Below are 14,556 nucleotides of genomic sequence, written 5' to 3' on the forward strand. Positions count from 1 at the left end.
ACCATAACAAGTGCCAGTGAAGCTGTGGAGAAATTGGAACCCTTCTACACTACTTCTGGGGGTGCAAAAATGTACAGCTGCTTTGGAAAACAATTTGGCAGTTTTTCAAAAAGGCAGAGGATTGCAAGTTTGAGGCCAGCCTGAGCAACTTAGATCCTGTTTCAAAATAAATAAAAGGACTGGGGATGTAGCTCAGTGGTGAAGCACCTATGGATTCAATTCCCAGTACCTGACCCCCAAAAAATGCTAAACATGAATTGCATGTGGACAAGCAATTTCACTCCTTGGCGTGTGCTAAAGAACATTGAAAGCATGCACACAAACTCTTGTATATGAAGGTTCCTAGCAGCATTATTCCTAATAGTCAAGAAGTGGAGGGCGCTGTCATGGCGGGTGTGCTGAAGAAGACCACTGGCCTCGCGGGATTGGCTGTGTGTGAGAGTCCACACGAGGCTCAGAATATTGTACACAAAGATTCTTGATGTTCTTGAGCAAATCCCTAAAAATGCAGCGTATAGAAAATATACAGAGCAGATTACAAATGAGAAACTGGGAATGGTTAAAGCAGAATCAGATGTTAAAAAATTAGAAGAGCAACTTCAGCATGGCCAAATAGAAGAGGTGATTCTTCAGGCTGAAACTGAACTAAGTCTGGCCAGCAAAATGCTGCAGTGGAAACCATGGGAGCCATTAATAGAAGAACCTCCTGCCAACCAGTGGAAATGGCCAATATAATCATTACATGTATTCTGTGGGCTGATGGGAAACTGATTTAATTAAGTGTTCTGTTATTTTTAAAATGTTTCCATGTATTGACATAATCAAGAAAACTGACACAGGACACATTGAAGAGACTAGTGTTTATGGTAATAGGGTCTTGTGAATCAGTTTTTGATAAGCAGAGTATTTCTGCAGATTATTTCAAAGATGGAATTTCTTTAAACAGAAAGTTTGAGGGAAGATTTGAAAGTTAATTAGAAAAATTCCTATAGATCTTTATTTCAGAGGTCAAAATCAAAAGCTTCAGTATCTTTAGTATGTTACTTCATTTCATTTCATTATCCTGATAAAAAGAAAAAGTACTTTATTATTATTGTCTAAACAAATTTACTGGTCACCATTTGAGATGAAGTAGTAAGCATGAAAATGGTTAGTTGTGAGAATAATGGCAAAAATAGTTCGTGATAAAATTTTAAATTGTTGACCTCCTTGGCTGTGATCTTATGTATAAAGGAAAACTTAAATATATGATTCTGTAATGACTATCAAATCCATTATAAATGTCATTTTATTAAAAAAATAAAGAATTGGAAACAACCCAAATGTTCAACAGTTAAAAGAACAAATAAAGTGTGACATATCCAGATGATGGAATACTATTCAGCCATGAATAATAAACTTCAAAAACTTATGCTAAGTGAAAGCAGGCAGAAACAAAAGCCCACTATATTGTATGATTCCATTAATATGTAATTCTTAGAATAGGCAAATCTATAGCCTCAGAAAGTGGATTAATGATTGCCTATGGCTGCGATGGGGGGAGGGTTGGAGGGTGCAGGAGGATCTGGGAGTGACTGTTCATGGGTATTGGGTTTCTTTTGGGGGTGATGAAAATGTTCTGGAGTTAGTGGCAGTGGTTGCACAACTTCGTGAATATACAAAAATGTTGAATTTGCATTCTTGGTGTTGGAGAGTTTTGTAATATGTGAATTATATCCCAACAACAACAAAAAATGAATCACCTCAAAAGAAGACATTTTCATTTTTTCACCATCATTTTTCATTCTCCCATACCCAAGAGCTAGATTTAGAAGTGGGACGAGAGGGACAAGTGGAAGGGCATCAATGAGCAGATCATGCCACACAATAGGTCCCTGTAGCCCACTCTATGAAGATGAAGGGTGATTGCTTTGAGCTGGTTATGTAAAATGAAGGCTGAAACTAAACTGATTTATTTCACAGGTAGAACATGACAGAAATGTAATGGCCTGCACCCTAAATGTCAAGTGGGCTTAGGAAAGGAGGGCTTGTCAGCACCACTGACCCAGGGTTGATACAAGAAACAAGGCCACTCCACACCTGCGCCTTGCTAAATCAAAACTTCTCAATAAACAGGTTATATTAATATGTATCTAGAATGTCCTGGGTGATGCTAAGTAAACAAAAACTATTATTGTCATATAATACAATACGATCCTCCTGTCTCAGCCTCCCCAGATGCTGGGATTACAGGCAAGCACCACCATGCCCAGCCTAAAAATACTTTTAAAAAAGTAAACAGGTCAGGCTGGGCTTGTGGCTCGGTGGTGGATGCTTGCCTAGCATGTGTGAGGCACTGGGTTCCATTCTCAGCCCTACATATAAATGAATGAATAAAATAAAGGTCCATCAACATCTTAAAACAATGATTTTTTAAAAAAGTAAAGAGGTAAGGTGTCATGTTGTGAAAAGTCATGATAATAGAAAAATCCACAGAATCAATGAACTGCTGCAACTGTGAGGATGTACCATATTTCTTTTAGTCAGTCCTCTAATAATGTGCATTTGAGCTGTTTTTTTAAATATTTTTTAGTTGTATATGGACACAATATCTTTATTTATTTTTTATGTGGTGCTGAGGATCGAACCCAGGGCCTCACTCACTTTGCCCCAGCCGTGAGCTGTTTTTAATCCTTTGTTATTACAAATTATGCCGGAATTAAGAACCCTGTACATAGGTTGTTAAAAATCTTGGAGGTAAGCCTTCAGGGAAAGTTCCTAAAAGTGGTATCCTTGGATCAAAGGGTAAATGCATATGGAATTTGGTTAGCTACTGCCAGATTCACTCCAACTGGTTATTGTTTGCCTGATTTAAGACCCTGCTGTGAGCACACTTGGCAACAGAAGCAACTAGAAACATAACAAATGTTTGAGGCTGTTCCTTAGCAGCCTCCTATTTGGCTGTCAGGCAGAAACTTCCCATTGATTTTTTGCCCCCACCTCAGATAACCACTTGACTTGTTCTTGACTTTGGCAAAGGCACCACTAAGTTATCATGAAGTATACTGGTAGAGTATGTGCCTAGCATGTGAAAGGTCCTATATTTAATTCCCAGCACCAGAAAACAAAACAAAACAAAAATACCCTAGATTTATACTCATAATGAGAAACACAGATAGGGCTGGGGTGTAGCTCTGTGGTAGAGCTCTTGCCTAGCATGGGTTAAATCCCCAGAAGGAAGGAGGCAGGCAGGCAGGCAGGCAGGCAGGCAGGCAGGCAAAAGAAAGTCCTAGATAAAGGTTGAAATTAAAGGGAAGGCTGGGGTTGTGGCTCAGCAGCAGAGTGCTTGCCTCCCATGGATGAGGCACTGGGTTCAATCCTCAGCACCACATAAAAAAATAAATGAGCAAAATTAAGTTGCTGTGCCTTTCTACAACTAAAAATATTTTTTAAAGAAAGAAGTTAAAGGGAAAGAAAAAGAGGTACCAAGAAATTACAAGCAAAGTGAAAATCATAAAAATTAAGGTAGAAAGCATCAGCCTCAAGGGAGGAATATTACGTAATGATGAAATACACAATTAATAATAGATGATAAAATTACTATAAACCTTCATGCATTAATCAATTGAAGAGCTAAATATACAAAGAAGAAACTATTAAGAAGACAATGTCTATTAGATAAAAATTAATTAACCATGTAGAGAAAGTAAATAATAAAATTAATATGCAATTTAATAGACATATAGAGAAATGTCCTGCATATTAAGAATTTTAATAACTATGAAGCATTTGTAAAAAAAAAAATGATTATGTGGCTAGGCTTGGTGGGACAAGACTATAATCCCAGCAAATCGGAAGGCAAGAAGATCACAAGTTCAAGTCTTGCCTCACAATTTAGCAAGACCCTATGTCAAAATAAAAAATAAAAAGGGGCTAGGGATGTTGGGGCTGGAGTTGTGGCTCAGCGTTAGAGCACTCATCTAGCACATGCAAGGCCCTGGGTTCGATCCTCAGCACCACATAAAAATAAATTAAATAAAGGTATTGTATTCAACTACTTCTAAAAAATAAATATTTTTTAAAAAGGGAGGGGCTAAGGATGTTACTCAGTGGTAGGGCACCCCTGAGTTCAAAACCTGCAAAATTGGTCATTTCCTTGCCAAAAATAACACCAATCATAATCAAATCAAAAGAGCAGAGGTCATATTTTCTGATCATAATCCAACATATTCGAAATAATAAAAAGTAAAAAATTTCAACTAGTTGTAAGTTTAGAAATATGTTCCCTAATTATGGTAAAATCAAAGAAGATCAGAATATAAGCCCCTAAAATATAACACTTTAGCATAAGGATTGTTTTGAGTTGAAGGCAATCAGTTCTCTGCCTTCCTTCTTTCAGTCTAAAAGCAAAGCATAGATTTCCCTTTGTAAAGGTAACATAAAGGTCCATCTGCAAAGGTGTGTGTTATGGTTAGGATCTGGAACAGCTCCAAAGGCTAACGGGTTGAAGGTGTGGTCCCTTCAGCAATGTTCAGAGGTGGGATTTGGGAAAAGAGATTGGACTGTGAGAAATCTAACCTTATCAGCAGATTAAGTCATTAATGAATTCCTAATCTGAATGGACTCTTGGTAGTGGTGGAAATTGCAGGGGGTGAAACCTAGTTGAAGGGAGTGTTGCCTCTCTTTCTTTTACTCCAATGCTGAGCAGCTTACCTCCTCCTTACCTTTCTGCCTTAGGTCTGACCATGGACTGAAACCTCTGAAACTATAAGCCAAAATAAATCTTTTCTCCTTTAAGTGTTTTCTCAGGTATTTGTCACAGTGACGAAAAGCTATATTAGTACAGTCTCCATACCCTCCACCATCACAGAAGAAAACTACACAGGAGACAACTGGAGATTCTTCTCTGTATTACAAAGATTAGTGAACAGTTCTTATATATCATATAGTCCCCTTTCTTAACTCACCCCTTCTGGAAGCTCAAAACCTCCTTTTCTTTGCTTTGTCTCCTCACCACACTCCATCACCTGTTTTTAAGATGACCCAAAGACCCCCAATTCTACCTACCTCCTTGAGTCACATTTTTCTGGATGCACTCCCATGCCTACTTACATAATTAAATCCATTTTTTTTCTCCTATGAATCTGTCTTTTATCAGTTTGATTCCTGAGATCCAGTCACTGGATCTAAAAGAAAGAGGAAGACTTTTCTTTTTCTTTCTTTCTTTTTTAAGTTGTAGATAGACACAACACCTTTATTTATTTATTTTTATGTGCTGCTGAGAATTGAACCTGGTGCCTTGCACACGCTAGGCAAGTGCTCTGCCACTGAGCCCCAGCCCCAGCCCCCAGAGGAAGACATTTTTTTTCCCCACTCCCTACAAAAATAACAACACTGAAATTACAGTGTGAACTTGTAATAAAAAAAGGAGAATATCACATTCCAAAATCTGAAGGATACATCAAAAGCAGAACAGAGCAAAAATATGAGCTATTTTATTATTTTATTTTATTATTACAACAAAGAAGGTCACATGTAAGATAATTAAATCATCACCTTAAGAAACTAGGAAAAGACAATAAAATAAACCAAAAGAAATAAAGAAGAGAGAATTAATAAATATAAAACAGAGACTAATGAAGTAGAAAATATAGAAGAAAAAAGAAATATTAAGCAGCATTTTGAAAAGACCAATAAAGTACATTAACTTCTTACAAGTCTGGTTTAAAAAACGTGGGAGTGCATGAGAAAATTTACAGAAAAAGAAATGATCACAGAGATAATCACACAGATAGGGTGGCTACAGAGAAATGAATGGGAGAAAAATATAGCAGGAGATGGGGTCAGAAAGGCAGGTAGGGGTCAGACCACCTAAGCCTTATAGGCCAGAAGTACAACCCTTGCCTTTTACTCTGAATAAATGAAAAACCATTGGAAGGTTTTGAGTCAAATGATGTTAAGACTTTCCTCACATTTTAACAAGATACTATCCTGTATAGGATAGTGTGTGTGTGTGTGTGTGTGTGTGTATGATAGTGTGTATGTGTGTGTGTGTGTGTGTGTATATATATATATATATATATATATATATATAGTGTGTGTGTATATATATATATATACATATATATATGTATATATATATATATATGATAGTATAGTGTAGACTACAGGAGGGGTCAGCTGCAGGACTAAAGGGAGTTGCCAAGATCCAGGTGGGAGTTTGTTGGGTCAATGTTCAGAGTGGGAACTGGCCAATCTTTCAACATGTTTTGAAGGTAGGGTGAAGGAGATTTGCTAATGAATTGAATCTGGGGTGTGGGAGAACGAAAAGTCAAGAACAATTTTCCCAGAGCAGCTGGTAGAAGAGGGTTGACATCAGCCGAGAAGTAGAAGGGGACAGGAGGAGCAAATATGGTGACAGACCATGTGCTTAGTGTTAAACATGGAGTTTGAGATGTCTGTTAGTTATCCAAGTGGAGAGGTCAAGTAGGCAGTTGAATGTCTGGGTCTGGATTCAAGTGAGAATTATGAATTTGAGAAATAAATTTGGAGGATAAGGTATAAATGGTATTTGTCTTAGACTACTTAGGTTGCTATAAAAAAAATACTAGAGACTGGGTGACTGGAATAAGAGAAATTTATTTTCTCAGTTCTGGAAACTGGAAGTCAAGGGTCAGGGTGCCAGCAATGGTCATATACTGATGAAGGGACCTTTTCTTGTTTGCAGACAGCTGCCTTCTTCCTGGGTCTTCATGCAGCCTTTCTTTGGTGCTTATGGTAGAGAAAGAAAGATCATCTTAAAAGGTCATCGATCTTATCAAAAAATTAGGATCCCACCCTTATGATCTTGTTTAATAGTATTTACTTCCTAGATACCTTATCTCCAAATACAGTCACATTGGGATTAGGGTTTCAACAGGGCCTGGGGATGTAGCTCAGTGGTAGAGCATTTGCCCTAGCATGTGCAAAGCCCTGGGTTCAATCTTCAGCATTGAAAAAATAAAGGACTTCAACATATGAATGAGGAAGGGGGTTGGAAACAATGTGGTTCATAGCAGTATTTAAAGCCTGGATGAGTATTTAAGGAGATCCTAGACTTGGGAGGCTGAGGCAGGAGGATCACAAGTTCAAAGCCAGCCTCAGCAACTTAACAAGGCCCTAAGACATTTATCAAGACTCTATCTCTAAATAAAATATTAAAAAAGGCTGGAGATATGGTTCAGTGGTTAAGAGCCCCTGGGTTCATTCCCCTTTACCAAAAAGAAATAAATGAATAAAGTAAAGAGAGATGGAGATGAAGATGGTTCAGGATTTTGCTCTAGGCAAATGCCATTTAGAGATTGAGAAGATGAGGTGCAAACTGTAAAGGAGGGTCAAGAGAAAACTGGCCATTATCTATTTATTCAAACTGAACATGTGTTCCTCTGTGACCTGGCAATTCTACTTCTGGGTATTTATCTAGCAGAAATGAGTGCATATACCTACCACATGGCATATACAAGAATGCTCATAGCACCTTTATTCAAAATTGTTCCATATATGGGGTTGGGGATAGAGCTCAGTTAGTAGGGTGCTCGCCTCTTATGCACAAGGCCCTGGGTTCAATCCCCAGCACCTCAAAAAAAAAAAGTTCCACACTGGAAACAAAGTGTTTGTCAATTAAAGAATGTTTCCAGGATTAGAAATTCATTATATACTCATATAATAGAATACTATACAGTATTTAAAGGGACAAATCTCATAAACATCATGTTGAGCAACATAACCAGACAAAAAAAAGAAAGTTTTCTGAAGATTCCATTTATGAGATGTTAAAAAACAGGCAAAACCAACGTATGAAGCTAGAGGTCAGAATGGTTGTTGCCTTTGGGAAGATTATGTGTAGTAAAAATCTAACCTGGGCTAAGGTTGTAGCTGAGTGGAAGAGCGCTTGCCTAGCATGTGTGAGGCCTTGGGTTTGATTCTCAGCACGCATGTAAATAAATAACAAATAAAGGTCCATCGACAACTAAAAAAATATTTTTAAAAAAGAACTAAACTTACCCAAAGAGAGGTCTCCTTTGCCTGCATTTCCTGGGAGATGATCTCTAACTTTTGGAATGTTCTACCTGATAAGTGTCTTTGAGGCCATGAGCCACACTGGCTGGGCTGACAATGTGATTTGTGGTGGGGGGAGTGGGGTATGCAATATCATGCTTGCCTGCTAGAGGGACTGGAGGTTAAGGTCAACCATGTAGCTAGTCAGCCATATCCATGTGACCAAGATCCTACAAAATGCTGGACACCAAGGCTCAGGTGAGCTTCCTTGGCTAGCAATATTCAGTATGTGTTGTTACACATTCTTGCTTGGAGAAGTTAGCACTGGCCATGATTCTTCTGGGAGAGGATGACTGGGCCAGCAGTTGGCCCAAATGCTTCTGGTCTGTCACTCATGTACTTCTCCTTTGGCTAATTTTAATCTGTTTCTTTTCACTGTAACAAACCATAACCACTAGTCTAATGCCTTTTGGTGAGTTCTTGAGTCCTTCTGGTGAATTATTGCAACTGAGACCCACAAATTGCAATTGGTATCAGAAGTAAGAGTGGTCTTGGGAATTCCCAAATACTGCAGCTAATGACTGGGATGGGATGGGATGCAGCTTTCTGGCTTACTGGAAGTGCTCTGTATCCTTACCTGGGGAATAGATATGTGAGTAAGTACATATGTTGGAAGTCATTGAACTGTACACTTAGTAGTTGTTCACTGTAGTATATGTAAATTATAGACCAATTTTTAAGTTGCCAAAATAAAAACAAAACTCAGAAGAGTTTGGAGTCCTTGGAGCCAAGTGTCACAGGTTAACTGTGTCCCCCAGAAGGATAAGAGGGAGTCCTGATTCCCAAGACCTGTGAATCTGACCTTATTTGGAAGTAGGGCTTTGCAGATGTAATCAAGTTAAGATGAGGTTCTACTGGATTGTCTGAGCTCTAATCCAAAGACTGGCAACCTGAGTTTGGACCCAAACAACACAGAAATATCATCATGCAGCCACGGAGTCAGAGACTGGAGTTATGCTACCATAGACAAGAATGCCTGGGGCTAGCAGGAACTGGAAAAGCAGGGAAGCACCTCCCTGGAGTCTCCAGAGGTAGCTCGGCCCCGCTGACACCTTCATCTCCAATTTCTAGGCTTCAGAACCATGACACAGAGATTTCTATTGTTCTAAGCTGCCCAGTTTGTGGCACTTGTTGTGACAGCCTGGGAAACATTACAGATGTGTGCAACTGCAGAGAGAAGGTTTAGCTGCTGGTGTAGCTCCCAGTAGAACACTGGCTAGTTTGCAGGAGGCCCTGGGTTTCATCCCCAGCACTGCCAAAAGAGGTGGGGGAGAGGGAGGTTAATCTTATTAATAATAATGGTGACCTCAGAGGACATTTGGCTGGGGATAATTTTTAGCTTTTCCTTTATATTTGGGTTAGTTTCCTTAAAGAGAGCTTCCTATTTATCTTAAAATTTTGTTTGGCTGGGCGTGGTAGCACACACTGGTAATCCCAGCAGTTCAGGAGGCTGAGACAGGATCGAGAGTTCAAAGCCAGCCTCAGCAACTGTGAGGCACTCAGCAACTCAGTGAGACCCTATCTCTAAATAAAATACAAAATAGGTCTGGGGATGTGGCTCAGTGGTTGAGTACTCCTGATTTCAATCCCTAGTACCCCACTCCCCCCCAAAATTTTTTGTTTAATGCCTTTCAAATTATAATTTAGTCAGACATTCTTACTGTAATAAGAATTCAGTATAAATATTTTAATTTCAGAAATCAATGAATAATTTTTAGTATAAATATTGTGTTTGGGTCAGTTTTTCCATCCCTGTGACCAAAAGACCTGATAAGAACAACATTGGGGAGGAAAAGTGTATTTGAGGCTCATTGTTTCAGAGGTCTTAGTCCACAGATGGCCAACTGCATGGCTCTGGAGCCCAGGTGAGGCAGAACATCATGGCGGAGGGTGGTGGGTGGAAGGCACTCAGGACAGGGCAACCTGTCCTGAAGCAGAGAGAGCCCTGCTCATCAGGGGAAAACACGAACCAGAGAGGTGTACCCTCAGTGACCCACCTCCTCCAGCCACACCCTACCTGCTTATAATTACTGCCCAGTTAATCCATATCAGTGGATTAATGCACGGATTAAGTTAAGTCTCTAATAGTCTAGTGATTTCACCTCTAAACTTTCCTGCATGGTCTCACATATGAACAACTCCCAAAAGTCTAAGCCATAACACATTCCATGAGACATCAGAGACATACTTACACTAAAAACTGGGCATTCGGTATTTATTGGATCTGGCATGCTCTTTCCCCAGTTTGCCCTGTGGCTTGCTCAGTCACTTCCCACAGGCCTTCACTCATCTCGTGAGGCCCTTTCCCAATTGTGTTAGATTTTTGATGCTGTGACCAAAATACCTGGAAAGAACAACTTAGAAGAAGGTTTATTCGGGTGCACAGTTCCAGAGGTTTTGGTCCATGGTCAGCCCGCTCCAATTCTCTGGGTGGGTCTGAGGGGAGGTAGAACATCATGGCAGAAAGGCTTGAAAGAGGAAAAGTGCTCAGTTCATGTCAGCTAGGAAGTAGAGAGAAAGGCAGGAGCCAGGAAGAAGATGAAGTCCCTAAAGGCATTCCCCCAGTGACCTATCTCCTCCAGCCATGCCACCCCTGTCCACTATGACCACCACCTCAGTGGATGAACACGCCGATGAGGACAGAGCCCTCATAATCCCATCCCTTTCCAAAGGCCCCACCTCTGAACATTGATGTATTGGGGACCAAGCCTTCAACACATGAGCTTCCAGGGAATGTTCTAGATCCAAACACCAACAACACTATTTAACGCAACACCTCCACTTCCACTTCTCCCCAGATTTGCTCTACCACCAGCCCCCTGCACGGTTTCCTGTTTATCTGCTTAGTGTCTCTCTCCTTCAGTATACAGTGTAATCTCATGAGACAGGGACTTTGTTGTTGTATTGACCACCGACTCCCAAATGCCTGGAATAATGCCTGGCATGTAGCAGACTCTCAATAAACACTGTTGGACGAATGCATCCATGATAAATGAACGCTGCTTGCTTTCTGCAGGGCCATGAGGCAGATGGTTTCTAGTAGCTCCAGGGAAGCAGACAAACAAAGCAGGCCACAGTCCCTGCCCTCTGGTAGGACTAAAAGAATCAATAGTTTTCACTTATTCATTTAGTGTGCTTTGAACACCCTCTCTCAGCCAACACCAGTTGGCCACCAGAGATGTTGGGTAAACAATCCCACGAGCTTCCTGTGATCTGAGGGAGGAGACATTAACACATAGTTTGCAGATGGCTATTTGATTGCAGTGGTGAAAGCAAGAATTTAAATTAGAAGAGAATATCCTAATCTAGGCATCAGGGAAGGCTGAGAGACCTGGATTTGAGGTCTGAGAGTTGAGCATGAATTAAGTGGGTACAGAGCTCTAGGGTGGATAAAAGCATTGCCTGTCTCTTTTTGAGTCTGTGTGGTGCTGAGGATTGAACCCAGGGCCTGATGCAGCCTAGGCAAACACTCCGCCACTGAACTACACCCACAGCCCCACATTGCCTGTCTTTAAATTTCAATTTTCAGCCAGGCTTTGTGGTGCACATATGTAATCCCCAAATCGCAGAAAGCTGAGGCAGAGAATCACAAGTTTGAGACTGGCCTCAGCAACACAGCAAGACCCTGTCTCAAAAAAAAAAAAAAAAAAAAAAAGAAAAGAAAGAAAAGAAAAGAAAAAAAAGGAGTGGGAATATAGGGAAATAGCTCAGCAACCCTGGGTTCAATCCTCATTACCTGCCTCAAAAATGAGTAAATAAACTGGGCATCATGGCACACGTCTGTAATCCCAGCGGCTTGGGAGGCCGAGGCAGGAGGATCACAGATTCAAAGCCAGCCTCAGCAATTTAATAAGGCCCCAAGCAACTTAGCAAGACCCTGTCTCAAAAAATTTTAAAAAGGGGCTGGGATGTAGCTTAGTACCCTGAGTTCAATCTCTGGTATAAATAAGTAAATAAATAAAAATATAAGTTTCTAAAAGAAAAGGATTACAAAAGATGAGATCAGGTTAATTTTTTTTTTTTCTAGAATTGGGGATGGAACCCAGGGATCACACATGCTGGGAAAGTTTCCAGGGAAGATTTCTGGTCCAAACAAATAGTATCATTGACTAACATAAAGTATAACTAACATAAAGTATAATTGTTTTCCTTTAAAAGTAGGTTTATTCTTGATTAGGGCACCATGGTGCACACTTGTAATCCCAAGGTTGAGGCAGGAGGATCACTAGTTTAAAGCCAGCTTCAGCAAAAGCCAGGCACTAAGTAACTCAGTGAGACCCTGTCTCTAAGTAAGTTACAAAATAGGGCTGGGGATGTGGCTCAGTGGTTGAATGCCCTTGAATTCAATATCCAGTACTAGAAGAAAAAAAAAAAGTAGGTTCATTCTTGTTTTTCCAGTTATAAGAGAAATGCTAGAAAAAAGAGAGAAATGATAGATAATAAACAATTTGCAAACTATATAAAAGTAGAAAAATTTCTGTCCCCACCATTCAAAGGTGACTAGTATTAAAATGTCAGTTTATTTCTTTCCTTTCTATATGTATATATTTCTTTTGTTTTGATATAGCCATCATCAAACCCTGTGTTAAATATTGGGTTTAGTTTTTCTTTCTTTTTTCTTTTTTGTACTAGGGATTGAACCCCGGGGGGAATTTTACCATTGAGCTACATTCCCAGCCCTTTTTATTTTTTTTATTTTGAGAGAGGGTATCACTAAGTTGACTATGGTATACCTAAATTTCTGAGGCTAGCCTCAAACTTATAATCCTCCTGCCTCAGTCTTCCAAGTCACTTGGATTATGGGTGTGCACCACGGTGCCAAGCTAGTTGTTTCCATTTATCTCACTAAAAATCACTTGATCATATTATATTAAACTTTTCATGGATACAACTCATAGGTTATTTTCTTATATTTGGTTGTTTACATCATTGCTATTTTTGACATTAATAGGGGCTGGAATTGGCATTTTAGTGCAGAAAGCTTTTATTATATTTAGAATTTTTATTCAGTAGATTTGCAGAATTAAATTACTAGGTAATAAAGTACAAGTATTTTGAGGTTCTTTACTTTTACTGAAACATTATGCTGAATAGCATTTGTTTGTGTTTACTCCCGCCAACAGTACATGAGGGCCCTTCTCACTGCTGATTCTCTTCATGAAAATGTCTGCAATTTATTGGAGGTGGAAGGTAAGAAAGGGAAGGCATCTCATTGTTTATTGGAGGTGGAAGGTAAGAAAGGGAAGGCATCTCATTGTTTTTCTGAACTGCATTTCTTTGATCTTTGGTGTGAGCATTTTCCCCATTTGGAATACAGTCTGAATCAAAAACCTCAACATTGGCTAAACCCCAGGGGGTGAGTCATTTGGGTTTGGCAGATTAAATGGAACAAATCACCTTCCCTGCATCTGACAAATCCCTGTCTGAAATGCCAAAGGCCAGAAAACTGCCAGACGCCCTGGTAGAAGCCAGGGATACAGTGAGGTCCCTGTGGACCACATTCCTCTCAGCTCTCACGACCTGGGAGAACATTCCCAGCCATGACACAGCAGCGTGGGGACTCCCACATTCGGTTCTTGCCCTGCTGGGGCACTGCAGGCGAGAGCTGTGGTTTTGACCTACAGATGGTTTGATGATGAACACCTCCAGTGGAAGTGGGCAGTCCAGACCTAGTGAAACAGCAGTGAGGGGGACAGAAGCAGGCAGGTGGGAAGGTGAGAGACACCAATGTCAGCGTTACAATGAGCGCTCAGTGCCCAAGCAAGAGGCACGGGGAGTCCTGCCAGCAACAGAAATCTCCAGTGGAACTGGCAGCATCTGAGTGGTAGTATCCAACGCAAGTGAATAGAGAACAGTTGCTTTTCTCCCATTATTGAACATACACTTAAGGCAAAGGAAACAGAGCCAGCTGCAAGCAGATTGGGCCACCCGTGTAGGGTGACCTTGCTTTATAACTACCCACTTTTGCTAAAACTATCTATCTCACTCCTGAGACCAGCATTAATCCCTTCTTTGGCAGTGGCCTGCAACCTAACCACTAGGTCCAATATATAGATGGCAAAATTTTAAGAGTGATTATTTGGATTTGGGGGATGATAAATGATCTTTACATTCTTTTTACTTTTAAAGTATTTGCCATTTTTAAAAAAATAAACAGTTAACTATTTTATAATTGAAAATAGCCAAACACCACAAATCATTGTAAAAATACTTCAAGTGAAAATTTAACTGGAAGGAACTTCTAGTGGGAAAATGAACACTGGAATTTATCTCTGCTTTCTACATGAAATGGCAATAAAAGGCGACAAAAGAAACAAAGCAGGGCTGGGGTTGTGGCTCAGCAGTAGAGTGCTCACCTAGTATGTGTGAGGCCCTGGGTTCGATCCCTGGCACCACATAAAAATAAATAAAGGTATTGTGTCCAACTAAAAAATAAATATTAAAAAAAAGAATCAAAGCAGATATAAATCCAAAAGACAA

At 40.0% G+C, this 14,556-nt stretch overlaps 1 pseudogene; it reads left to right on the forward strand.

The window, feature by feature from the left end:
- The first annotated feature begins 386 nt into the window (after positions 1-386).
- On the forward strand, positions 387-1,007 carry LOC113196785 (NADH dehydrogenase [ubiquinone] 1 alpha subcomplex subunit 5 pseudogene; annotated as a pseudogene).
- The last annotated feature ends 13,549 nt before the right edge of the window (positions 1,008-14,556 follow it).

This window comes from Urocitellus parryii, chromosome 1 (genome assembly GCF_045843805.1).
Source record: "Urocitellus parryii isolate mUroPar1 chromosome 1, mUroPar1.hap1, whole genome shotgun sequence".
Taxonomy (NCBI): domain Eukaryota; kingdom Metazoa; phylum Chordata; class Mammalia; order Rodentia; family Sciuridae; genus Urocitellus; species Urocitellus parryii.